General features: G+C 34.2%; 1 protein-coding gene across 1 annotated transcript in view; it reads left to right on the top strand.

The window, feature by feature from the left end:
* Window positions 1-14,315, top strand: part of LOC150092282 (transcription elongation factor A N-terminal and central domain-containing protein 2-like) — a 38,440-nt gene that overhangs the window by 22,498 nt on the left and 1,627 nt on the right. The window lies entirely within an intron of this gene.

Consider the following 14,315-nt stretch of genomic DNA (forward strand, 5'->3'; position numbering starts at 1 on the left):
TTTTGCATTTCCACTTATAACCTTTCTTAGCATAAATAATCAGTTGTATAGATGGCATCAATTGGATTAATCTCACAAGATGTCACAGAGAAAACTTCAGTGAAAATGATTTAAAAAGTTGTCTTAAAATTGTCTCTTTTTGGTTGAAAGTTAAATAGCATACACTTTTTTTTCTTTCGGTTGTCAGTGTACATATAAGTTAGAGATACACCTCTAACAGAATAAAAAAATAAATAATTGCCATATCTCATACTTGGACTGCAAATTTCACTTTGTTGAAATGACTTTTGAGGCAGCACTATATCAGAGAAATCTAAATTGCACACAGTCAATAGCTGATGTGCCTGTAGACTCTTTAGTTCTAGTCACTGAAGCATATGACCGTAGGAGGGGTTATTAAGTTCTCTCAATAAGACATGTTTAGTTTATATCTGCAAGTCTTTCGTGACTTCTGTTAGGATAATATAGTCTATGTTCACTGTAGCAGATGTTTAGCAACCACAGGAATCATTACAATGGATAGCTATGATGACTTTCTTTTAGCACAGCATTGTGCCTATGTAGTCAGGACTTTTCAGTAGTGTATTGCTAAGTGAATTGATTATAATGGTGTTTTCTATAGTGAGAGTAAGTTGTATTTATATAGTCTTTAAAAGCATGTGACATTAGTTTCAATAAATTTTTCAAATGTTCATATATTTTTTATAATAAAAGAAATAAGTTGTCTATAACCCTTCTTTTCTTCTCATGCATATTCAGGATTGTCAATAAATGTAATTCAGTTAAAGATACTAAATATAACAAATTATCTAAATTGTCATTGATAATAAATAACAAGGAAACTTTATTTTTCATATATAAACTTCTTCTCAAATCCCTGTTATGCCAAGGGATGTACAGGATAACATGATGGTAGTACCATCATTTTGGAAGAAAGTATTAATTTGGATGAAAACTGTTGACAGTTTTCTTCCAAATTAATACTTTATTTTCATTTTCATTTCTCCAATATTATGAAATCTCACATTTCAATCTTTTAAGGCACTACTAGTAGATAGAATAGAACGTTAGTAATGATGTAAATTTTTCATGTAGTACTATCGTATCCTGTACACCCCTTGAGGGTACATGGCAGGAATTTGATGATGATATGATGAAGGCACTACTGCTTAATATCATCAGGCCATGGAGATCTTTGTCATACTCTAAGTCTTTATCTTCTTATCTTATCATCAAACACATCTATCTGCATTGCTAACCTTTAATTTTTTTATTTAAGTTGACATACTATCTTAGCTTTCCTCATACATCCTTGAATACTAATAATCTCAAGCTCCTTTCTAATGTTTTGATTTTTTGTAGGATTTTACCACTGATCCATTCTTTTTTAGCATAACTCATATCTGTGGTCCTTAGTCTTTAACAGATGCATAAGTTAAAATTGGCTTGAGCACTATATCTTGTATATAAGTGTTTTGGATAATTTTCTTCTTATTCCATATAAATTTATTCCTCTGGCTAATCACCATACCTGCTCTCCTTATGCTGTGTCTATTTCCAAATTTCATTTGCCATCTTCATTAAAAATTGTACCTAGAAATATTTTACTTGTTGTATAGGTTCTCCATTGAGAAGGCAGTTGATGCTTTCCATGTTTCTATCTGTTTTCGTCTTCTTCTTGAATTTCCTACTAAATTTGATAGCACTTATTCAATTTAGTTCGAGAATCCTGAAGACTAGAAATTACGAGAATGACATTATCTGCACAAAGTAAAGAGCTGAGTTTGCTTTCAACTTTAATGCCACTTTCCTTCTTAATGTGATTAACATAGATGATGAATAAGAGTGGAGATAGTGTGCATCCCCTGTCTTACATCTGATTTTTCATTTTCCTATACCTCTTTTACTTTTAACTACTGACTTGTAACTTGCATTTATTTGTATAATGCACCATTTCTTCATATATAACTATAGCACTTTGAATAGCTTTATTCAAAATTACTCCTCTCCTTTTTTTTTCCCCAGATACTTCAGAATTTTATATCTTGATGACTGTATTGTATATAACTTTGTTTTTAGTTCTTTTATTTATTCCAGTTTTTTTCTTTTAACTATGGTATTCTTAACCTTATGTCCATTCCAGTTTATCGTGCCTCTTTTCCAGTCATATTTCCTTTTTTCTTCAATTGCTACCTACTGATTTCTTTTTATCACCTATATTCTTTCATTTTACATCTAATTATTATTATTTAATAGTAAATAATTACAGAAATAATATTCTATAATAAGTTGTTTTCTGATTTTCTAAAGAGTTTTATTTTAAATACACTTTCTATTTTTTTTCCCCTTCCTATTCTGTTATTTTGTAGATAACTAAAATTTATTTCCTGTTATGTATTAATTTAAGCCCTCTTGTTTCCAAAGTGTATTTATGTATATACTTATCTCTGAAGGCATTCTTATTTTTAAATTATTAAATAGAAAAAAGTCAATCTCAGCCCATTTTTATTTTGATATAGTTCATCATTATTTTTCCATAGTCCTTAATTGATTATATATAGCATTCCTGAATTGGACTTACACTAGAGCATTCACTTATAATGGATAGTGTATAGAAAATTCAATATATCTTTTAATGGATAGTTTGCTATAATGAATTTTCTGTAGAATAGCACTTTGCCAGTAGGGTTTTGTTTAGGACTTTTTTGGTAGCTTGGTCAGTGGATTTGTTATAATGTTATTTATTATCGTGACAGTTAACTGTAGTAATTTTTCTTTATATTGTTAATTATTTGTTGGGACTTTTCATAAAATTCCTCAGATTCTTTTTTCTATTATTTTTTTTTCACTTCAGACGTGCATATATAAATGCATGTAGATATTTTTTAATGTAAATCCCATCCACGGAAGATAGTTAACATCTAACACATTAGTACTATGGGTGAGCTAAGGGTTGCACATTTCAAACACCCTGCTCTAAACACCAAACGTGGTACTTTTTCCAAGCTGCTTCAGGCATCCAATAAAGAGTGGTGGTCTTACTCTTAGACCAGGTGATGGCATTCATCTTTCACTTAAAGACATTAATAAAACATCCATGTCCATAACTTGATAGTTAGAAAGTTTATATGCTGACCATTCAATCATGCAAGCCAGTTTTGAAATATTATTAGTATAGTTTCTTAAACCCCCCCTTTTTTTTTTTTCTGTTAGTGTGGCTATTTTTATATGATATTCTCATAATAATTCTAATTTATCTTTGCACTAATCCTCTAACATTACATGTTATACAATCAAAAAACATTTTTATTTATTATTATTATTTTATTTATTTTTTCAGTGTTTCTTTCTTGTATCCTCTTCTATTCTGGAATTCGTTTCCAACTTGTCTGTTCACTTTCCATATATGGAAAATGACTATTTGTAATAATGGAAACAGTTATGTTTAATACATACACAGCTGTTTATATTTTCACGGATTGTTTAAGATCAGAGCTAGATAACTGGAAGGAAATTCCATGTAGGTTTTAAGTAGTGTGAACAACCAACATGGCTTTTTATGTAATGTGCAATTCACACCGCCTTGTGAATTGAACGTTACGTAAAAATGCAATCGGGTGTCCATATCAACACATTAATTAGAAAAGGCTATTAAATCTGAAATATATTAAGGTTGGAGTGGATTATATTGAACTAGAAATCCTGATGGAAGTATGAATCATCAGAATTATGCAGATATAATGACCGTAAAACTTGTTTAATGTTAGTTATGCTGCTAAATTCTGACAAATTCTGGATAATTTGAGAATTGCTTTCATAGTACCCATTATACAAAAAGGGAAATAATACAACTGAATATGAAAATTATAGAGGAATTTCCCTACTGAATGTGCAGTGCAAGATTTATGTAAGCACATTTGAGAAAAGGTTAAGAAAAATTTTGGATGATAAACTTCCAGAAGAACAAAGTATAAAAATGTATAAAAGTGTTTTCATGATTAGATTTTCACTTTAACACAAAATAGTTGAGAAATTATGAGAATATAACAAGGATCTGTATTTAAGTTTTGCAGAATTGGAAAGGTGCTAAGAGAAAAGCTATTCAAAACCTACAGTTAAATGGGATACCACACAGAGCAATATATAGTCTTTATTCAAGTTGCATGTGCAGTTAGAATTGATACATTTGATTTAATTGGCTGTGCTTGTCCTATCCCTGAATGCTCACTTTTAATTAATTGCATGATGTCCATTGCTAAAATGCAGCAAGGAAAGATAAAAACTGAAACAGTGATATAAATACTATATACTATTTCACTATTGCATTTGGTATCTTTAGTTAGATTTTCACTGACTAATGTGAGACCACCACCTTGCTTATTAGAGGCCTGGAGTACTTCAAAAACTTCCATGTTTGGTTTCCAGAGCATGTTATCTGCTCTCTCTCTCTCTCTCTCTCTCTCTCTCACTCACACACACCAGTATCAAAAAAATCTTGCATTACTTCCCCTAACTTGCAATAATACTCAGATATCCAAACCTGGATCAAATGTTCCTTTGCTGACCTACATATCCAGCCTTTCCTAGCACACACACACACATTGCAACCATAGTGCTTCTGCAGGTGTCAAAAAAAACAACTGTGTGTGTATATGGGTAGGACAGGAAGGAGCAACAATGCATGGGAAGCATTATACTCAGTGGTGAGCTATAAGGGCTTGCACGAGCCCTTTGTTAAATTTTTCTCAAATTTGTGAGTCCCTTGTTCTTCTTGTTTACCTTTTTATTTTTTCAAAAAAAAATTTTTTTTTTTAAACATATTAAGCGACAAATTTATACAGTAACCTAACAAAAATGAGTCTATTCAGCAGTGTATAGATTATTTGGAATTATTGTTATAACTTCTCTATAACGAATGCACCCAAGTTCTAAAATAAAATGAGCGCATGTGCTATCTTTACCCTTCTCCCTTCTGGTAGCCAATCGTATGGTAAAACCAGTAGCCAATCAAATGCTTTATAAAAGATTATAAAAGATTTCATTCTTATTATATTTTGATAGTTAAAAATGTTTTTCTTATGTAAGATAAATTAACACAGTTGAATGTCTGCAAATATTTCATATTTAGATCATGAAATATTTGTTTAAAAATGATAGCTTTTAGAGGTTGATTGTCCTATCATACTTTTTGATTGGAATTTGTACACAAGCTGTATTAATAAAAGTTTTTGTGTGAAATATGGCTTTTTTTTTTTTTTTTTTTTTTTTTTTGCTTGACGATGTGAGCCTTTTAGTTAAAATTTCCATAGCTCACCACTGATTATACTGTCATACAGGTTAACAGATATTATCCACAGAACAATAACACAACTTTTACTTCCTTTAAATTAAAAAAAAAAAAACAAGAAAATTATATTCTTGTTTAATCTTTTATCCAAGTGTAATGTTTCCTCACTAATAGACTTTTTGTAAATCGTCCATCTGCCCAAGACACTACTTACATGTACAACTGTACAGATAAGTAGTGTTTTGATCCCAGATCTATAGATTTGGGATCAAGATAATAAATCCCAAAATCTGCCTGTATAAATCCCAATAAAGATATCGTCCATGTATCTCCACCATACTGTGGGCTTAGGATCTGTTTGAGATAAGATTTTACTTTCAAAATCCTCCATAAAGAAATCAGCACAAGATGGAGAGAGGGGGCTACCCATTGCAAGGCCAGTCAATTGCTGATGTATGGTTTTATTCCATAAGAAAAAGTTTGATGTTAAACAATGACGGAACAGAGAAGTAATGTCTTGTGGGAGCAAACTTCCTAAAATGTTGATGACTTCCCCCACAGGGATGTTAGTGAATAGAGATGTATACAAAACCTTAACAGGAACCAAGGACTAATCTTGCCCGTGATCTGGAAGACCCTTATTAGATCTCTCAACTCACCAGAACTGAATTACAGTGCCAATTATAGAACGTTCCTAAATAACAACAAGTGAGATCATGCACGCTCTATGCATGTATTGTACGTGCCTGTTCTTTGTTTAATATATTTGGAATCGGTTGATTATAGTTTGCAACAGTTTTTTACTTTTTAGTGTCTTATATACCCTGAAGATGCCAACAGCCTTAGTTGGTGAAACTAGTTGTTATAACATAGTTGTTTATTATGTGCACTTGATCAATATAATCCCATTAAAAGTCATTCCAGAGCTTTATGGTCAAGAAAATTAAATGTTTTAAAACATAGTTTCTTTTTGACTTCTTTAATACCAGAAAATAGTGATTCTAAACATTGTGCTTCGTCTCTCATTACTTATGGGGGTGTTCTGTTGGATAGCACACACACATGGAATTTCAAAAAATTAGGGGTAAATCAGGTGGGCTCAGGATAACTAGCTGTTATTACTCAATTAAAAAAAAACAAACTTATTTTACTGCATTGCATATAAAATGTGCATGCATCAATTAGTCTGTGTCTACTACAGATAATTAATTCTTACAGGATGTTAATTGGAGTTACAAATTTATTGATAATGGATAAATATATGAAATTAGTTGATATATGATAAATATATGAGATATGTAGATCTCCTCTATAGGATAGGATATATCTATCCTCTATAGAATCTCCTATAAAGGATAGATATGAGATCTCCTCTCAGTTGTCTGACTTCAATCCTTGAAGCCAGACAACTGAGGAGATCTCCACAGACCATACAAGGAACATGAAGACAATCTTTGACTCGACTGACTCTGAACTGTGATCCTAGTAGAGATTTTTTTGAATGGAAAGCAGTTTCAAGAAGAATGTTGTAGATAGTTATATTCAAAATGGAAAACTGGATAGTGTAATTTATTTGTGTCTACGATCCAACTTGAAGATGGGGAGAAGGGCAGATGAAGTCAGTATTTCAGGCAGCTGACATGAAGAAATAAAGTAACTTTGGGTTCTTGTTAGAGACATAGTTATTAGGGTAGGAAATGAATCGCAGATCTATAAAAATGTTTTGAGAAATTTGGAGAAAAGGTAAGGGCTGATAAATACAAGTATCATCATCATCATTATCAACTTCCTGATGTGTATCCTAAAAGAATACACAGGATACCATGATAGTACTTCATGATTAAATTTACATTGTCAGATATTACACTTTGGTCTTCTAAGGTACTTCTAACTACACTATCTGATCAAAAATATCTAGATACCTGCCCATCCCAGCTCTCAGTCTGATATGGAGCTGGTCCATCCTTTGCTGCTATAAGAACTTTCAATTTTTTGGGAAGATATCCCATTAGCTTTTAATACATTGCTGCATGCCAAAATCTAGTGGAATTCTTTACCTTCCAGAATACCATTAGTGAGTTCAGTTACTTGCAAACACTGTTCAAATTCATTCCACAGGTGTTCAACAGAGTTGAGATCAGGGCTGTAATTGGGAGACCTAGCCTGAACCATTCAAAAATAGCTCCAGACTATGATGTCTCCTCCACCCTACTTCACAATAGGTATAATATATCTGGGTTTGACAGATTGGTATTTGCCAAATCTGGATTCATCTGTTGGACTGCCAGATGAAGCATGATTCATCACTCCAGAGAACACTTCCACAGCTTCAGAGTCCATTGGCAACGAGCTTTACACCATTCCACCTGACACTATCCTTGCTGATGATAGGCTTGTATACAGCCATGGAAACCTATGTCCTTCAGCTCTCAACGAACAGTTGTGGTGCTAGCATTGCTTGAAGGGACATTTCATTCAGAACTTGGGCGAGTATTTCAACAGAAGACAGGTGATTTTTTACATCGCATACTTTGGAACTCAGTGTTCTCACTCTGATTTGCGTGGTCTACCAGGCTGGGATTGTGATATTGTTACTCTTAGCCATTTCCATTTCACAATAACATCACTTAGTTGATCAAGGCAGCTGCAGCAGGGCAGAAGTTTCTTGAACTGAGTTGTTACAAAGGTAGTATTCTATGATAGTGCTATGCCAAAAAGTCGCTAAGCTCCTCAGTGCAGCCCATTTTCGTTTGTAGCAACCCAGTTCAAGAAACTGTAAGGGAGTATGCTTCTTTTTATACCTTTATGTGCCATGGTTGTGATATATATATATATATATATATATATATATATATATATTGCCATATACACTACTACAAAGTTGTCCAGATAGTTTGATCATTAGCATACCTAGATCATCCTCCACTGGTTTTTCATTTGTCTACCATCCTGGTATTACACACTTGTTTGGCTAACCTTTCATCTCCTGTTCTATTAGGTGACCATACTACTTGACATTAGCTCTGCTCACACATTCTTGAAAACACATCCCTTGTGTGTGCGTGTGTGTGCACGCATGCATGCACGTACATGCATCTATATATTAGAGATTTGTTTTTGTTACTAATTAGTCAGGGAGAGGGGAACCAAATCATCAGTTGTCTTTTAGTCTCATGCAATATAACAAGAAATATATGATGTGGATAGCACCAAATCAAAAAAATAAAGGGAATTAAAATATTCTATGGTCATGTGTTGCACATGATTCTGTCAAGCATTTCCATATATAGAGGACAAATTGATGTCTATCATGAAAGACAGTATTATTATTATTAAGGACTTTGTTTTATAACTGACATGCAAGAAGTCACAAGACATGGGATGTCAGTGCTGTGTGTAGGCAAGAGGGTGAGAAAAAAAGAGGAATCTGTTGACTTTTTTTGAACAGCCGAAGACTATTTTTTTGGGAAAGGCATTGAGCGAGTCTGTTCTGAAGAACATAGGCAGATGGAATTAAGGAGGCAGAGGAGTTGGTTCAGCAAGTTTTGAGCTAGACTATAAGCAGGTGTTGGTTTGCAGCAGCTCTTATTCATTTGTTTTAGAGGAAAATGGAGGAATATTATTGGCAATTCAGCACTGCACTGTCTGTGAAAGTATCCATAGAACAGACAGGCTCAGGTGGAAACAGAGCTTCTATGAGAGAGAGGGGTTGAAGTAGATCTATGTGTGAGAGAGAGTGATCATTAATTAACTGGAATAACCTCTTCTGGATAGTATCAAGCAATCTTAGGATTTTGGCCACCCTAAAAGTGTGAGCAGTATTCCATGGTTGGGTGGATTTGTATAGCGTTAGCGGCTGCGGAGGTGTGAAGTAGCATTTTCTAAAGATACTACTTCATTCTTGAATGCAATTTGCATGGGAGGAGCAGCATTTAGTCCTTTCAATATCTGATTTGGATTTGTTGGTGTTTTTTTTTTTTTTTTTTTTTTTTTTTTTTTTTTTAAAGAGAAAAAGTACACAGAATTTTTTGGCAGAGGCTATGGCTGAAATGTGCTTGTGCTAGGAAAGGTTGGAGATGTAAGTCATTCATCATCATCAAATTCCTGATATATACCTCAAGGAGTGTATAGGATATGATAGTAATACATGAAAAACTTACATGAGTACTATGAGAGCTCTACTCCAATCATTTGGAATTCGTCCCTCTGTCCAGGCCTTCTGAACTATGCAGTGCAGCCACTGTAAGACTTTTATACCTCCATACGTGATCATTTCTGGTCGAATATCATCTACTCCTGCTGCCTTTCCACATTTCAGGCTTTTGATGGCTTTTTCTACTTCAAGTATGGATATGTATTCCTGACTGCATCCCTGTTGAGTGTTTTTTTACCACTGTGCTATCGCTGCTTGTTTCATTTAGCAATTTTTCAAAGTAATTACTCCATACTTCAAGGATATCTTTTTCTCCTGTTTTCATGTCACATTTATTTCTAATTCCTTTTACAGCACTCTTTCCTCCATTTCTGAGCTTCCTTAACAACCTCCAGAATATCTTGCCACCTTCTTGATATTTATTTTCAATATTCTTACCAAATACTCCCATGACTTTTGTTTAGCTAGTTTTACACAGTGTTTAGCTTTTTTACATTTGTCTCTACATTCTCTAAGAGCACAAGTCGACTTATTTGCCAGGAACTTTTGACATGCTTTCTTCTTTTGTTTCACTGCCTCTTTAACTTCCTGTGTCCACCATGGAGTTCTGATCTTTCTATCCTTAGAGGATAGAAAGGCACCACAACATGTGCCTGAATCAATCAGTGTTTTCTTCATGGCTTGCCACTGAATCTCCAAGGTTTGGTTGCTATTCTCAAACACTTTCATTTTTTCTTCAATCATGTTTGCGTATTTTAGTCTAGAGTTCACATCTGAGAGCTGCTCAACTTTTATTTGCTTTAAAACTTTCTTATATGTTCTTCTTTTCAATATGAAATTCAATTTTATCCTGTTCAAGACTAAATGGTGATCACTTCCAGTTTCAAATCCTCTATACGCTCTGGTGCAGGACACCAGAGTGTATAGAAAACATCAGTTTTCGATGTTTTTTATGAGACTTTTCTTATTTCTTACCTCTTCTCTCCATGTGAATTTTTGCACATTTTTATGTTGGAACATTGTGTTAGTAATAACCAGTTCATGTCCTGAGTAGAAATCCAACAGGTATTTGCCATTATTATTAGCTTTGCTCTTTTCTCTAAATTTTCCAAATATATTTTTGTATGTCTGACAATCATTTCCTACTCTGCTATTTCCTAAAAAGGAAATAGCAGAGTAGGAAATGATTGTCAGACATACAAAAATATATAGAAATGAAAAGATAGACCCGATTTTTTTTCTTTGTTATTATTGACATCTCTGATGTGTTCCCTTTGTCTAATCTCAAGGCTTCTTGAAGTCTGGCCGATATAATTTAAACTGCACGAGCAGGGTATGTTGTAAACTCCACATATTTGAAGAAAGGATGGCTATCTTTTGGAAATCTTAAGAGTTGCCTAATCGTTTCTGTAGGTTTAATAGGTTTAAAAGTCGCTCTTATTCGATGGGGTTTGAGGAGTCTTGCAATCTTATTAGAAACTATCCCCACGTATGGAATGACGATTGTACTAATCTACTGTATGTCATCTCATTGTCTTTGTGGGAGGTCAGAGAAAAGTATCTTGTAGACGAGTCTCAGAGGGTAGCCATTCATGGTGAGGTTGCTAGATATCAGTGATAATTCATCTTGTTGATCTGTCGTAATGTGGAAGGCTTGCTTTTTTAGCATGTATACAATGCTGTTTCTGAGAAATGTGGTGAGAGGAGCTAAAGTGCAAATAACGTCCTGTATTTGTGGGTTTTTGGTAAACTAAGAGGCTGAGATGACCATTCGTTTGCTTCTTGATAAGGGTGTTCAGAAAAATTAATTGGTTATCTTTTTCAACATCTAGAGTGAATTTGATTGTATGGTGTAATGAGTTGATTTTGTTTAGAAAATCAAACAGGTCCTTTTTTGTGTGGTTCCAAACGATGAAAATATCATCCACATATCTCCGCCATATTGTGGGTTTAGGGTCTACTTGAGATAAAATTTTAGTTTCAAGATCTTCCATAAAAAAAAAAGGTCAGCACAAGATGGTGAGGAAGGGTTACCCATTGCAAGGCCAGTCGATTGCTGATATATGGTTTTATTCCATAAGAAAAAGTTTGATAATTAAACAATGACAGAACAGGGAAGTGATATCTTGCAGAAACAAACTTCCTAAAATGTTGATAACTTCTTCCACAGGAATGTTAGTGAATAGAGATGTAACATCTAGGCTTGCGATTAGGTCCGTATTTGAGATGGAAATGTTGTTCAATTTCTCTACGAAATGTTGTGAATTTCGTATGTAAGCATACGAAATTATGGAGGCTTGCAGGGTGTTTAGATAACAGATAAGTGGGCGAGTTGATACTATCTACAATAGGGCATAATGGTATTCCATTACACCCTTTGTGTACTTTGGAGCACCATATAGTCTTAGTGTTAGTGGATGCATAGACTTCAGTCCTCGTTTTAAGTCTATAGGCCAGTTCACCATGTGATGCAATAAATCGTTGGTATCATTGTTATTCTTTAATATTGGATCTGTGACTAGGACACGAATTAATTTTGCCCGAGATCTGGAAGACTCTTATTAGATCTCTAAACATACAAGAACTAAATTATAGTGCCAATTATAGAACATTTCTAAATAACAAGTGAGATCATGCACACGCTTTGCATGTATTTATTGTATGCTCAAGTATATTTTGGAAACAAAATATACTTGATCAATAAATCCCAATAGAAGTTATTTCCATAATTTTCATGGTCAAGAAAATACGTTTTAACATTAATCATCAATAGTGTTGATACAATGAGAAAAACAAAAGATCTTTCAAAGTTTGATAAAGGGCTTATTGTGGGTGCCCATCTGGCTGGAGCCAAGATTTTGAAAACAGCACAGCTGACTGGTTTCTCAAAAGGTGAGATATTCCAGGTGTTTAATCAGTGGGAAAATAATCCACATTGTACGTCTAAGAGATGTACCTCTGGTCCTAAGACAGTTTGTCAGGAATAAGATTGGCATCATCTGAGAAGTGTTGTATGGACAAGCAGAACTTCCTGTTTGTAGCAATTGACCAAAGCCTTTAATGAAGGCTGTTCCCAACCAATATCTCACTGAACTATGCACAGGAAATTTGAAGAGGATCAGCATTGGCAGTCACATACCTATATGGGAAACCACTGATTTCTGTGAAGAACTGGAAAATTTGTGTACGGTAGTGTCAGGAACACTGTGACTGGACACTGGAAGGTTGGAAAAAAAGTTGTGGTTCAGCAAGTCACAATACAGCTTATTCTGTACTAACAGTAGGTAGAGAGTTTGGCAGCAGCTCTATTGAAGTGATAAAACCCAGCTGGTCTTGTAAACACAGCTCAAGGCTCTAAAAGTGGTCTTACAGTGTAGAGCATGTTCTGTGAACATTATTACCGATCAAGTCCATCATGCAATGTTGACTTTTTATCCAGAAGGTGATGGTTGCTTCATGAATGACAGTGCCACTGTCCATTGTGCAAGAATTGTTCAGCAGTGGTTAAGCGAGCATGACAGTGATTTCCATCTTCTCTGGCCATCAGGAACCCCCAGATCTGACCCCTTGGAAAATGTATGGGACGTATTAGAAAACCAGATCCAGAAGCAAATTCTTCTTCTGTCAAATCTGAGTAATTTAAAGGACTGTCTGTGAACAACTGGTGTTATAGACATAAATGCAATCCAACACCTTGTGGAATCTCTGCCAAACTGCATATGTGTGTTGTAATTTGGATGAAAGAAGGTCCAACACAGTATGAAATAAAAATTTCTAATTCATTGGCCAGTATGTGTGTATAACTCTGCCATTTTAACTTGCTTGTATGCTGTGTTCTTGTGACCAATCACAGCACCGTTCATTTTAGTGGGATGGGTGGTGCCATGATGTTGTTTTTCATTCATTGTTACTTTCTGCACTGCTTGAATTGAAAGAAAGAAAAAAACAATGGAAGCACTACTTTTATACTGTGATCAACTTCTTCAGAAATATGCTGCGGTAATTTAGATCTATGGTTGTAAATACTGTAATATCCAGACAATGATTGACAAACAGAGAAAACTGTATTAAGTATTATCTGTGTTTCTATTGCCTGATGTTATAATTTGTATTGTGGGTTATTCCTGAAGAAGTTGATCATAATAATCTCAGAGTAAATTCTGTTAAACTAGTTATAGTTTGGAAAGAATGTATGAGGGGGGAAACTTATGAGAATATATGAAAAATATAATAGCTTAAATATAAAGGAAGATGATTATATACTTATTTTCAACATATTTCCCTCAAAAGCTTACACAGTGTTTTTCTGGTATCATGCTTGTCAAACAGTTTTCCGAAGTAGGGATACCATCTCGTTATTCAAGGCCTAATGAATCAGCAGAGATGACAAACTATAATAAATATTCAATTTACAATGTATGTGACTTACAACTATTTGTATGTGTGACAGTAGTACATGTTTCACCAAATACTACCTGACGTCTATAAACCATTGACCAGGGTGTTATTGCTGTCTTAAAGGCATATTATTTAAGAAATACTTTTGCTGCTCAGGCTGTTGTTACCGAGGATGAAAAGACTGACTTTTGAGAGGAATAATAATATCTTGCATTGTACAGAGAATGTACAATTAGATGCTGCCAGGAGTGAGGTAAGAGTAGACTGTATGAATGGTGTTTGGAAGAAGCTGCTAAAAATATATATATGTTCATACATTCACAGGTTTCAACAAACCAAGCCTACTTCATGGAAATATAATGCTACTAGCCTAGCTAAATTGGAAGTTGTAGAGCATTTAATGGACGAAGAACTCTTAAATGAAGACCTACCTTATAGAACTGGAAGCACAGAAAGTTGCAGTAGAAGAAATAGTCC

This window comes from Typopeltis vanoorti, chromosome 26 (assembly GCF_054136105.1).
Source record: "Typopeltis vanoorti isolate ZY-2024b chromosome 26, IOZ_Tvanoo_1.0, whole genome shotgun sequence".
Lineage (NCBI taxonomy): Eukaryota > Metazoa > Arthropoda > Arachnida > Uropygi > Thelyphonidae > Typopeltis > Typopeltis vanoorti.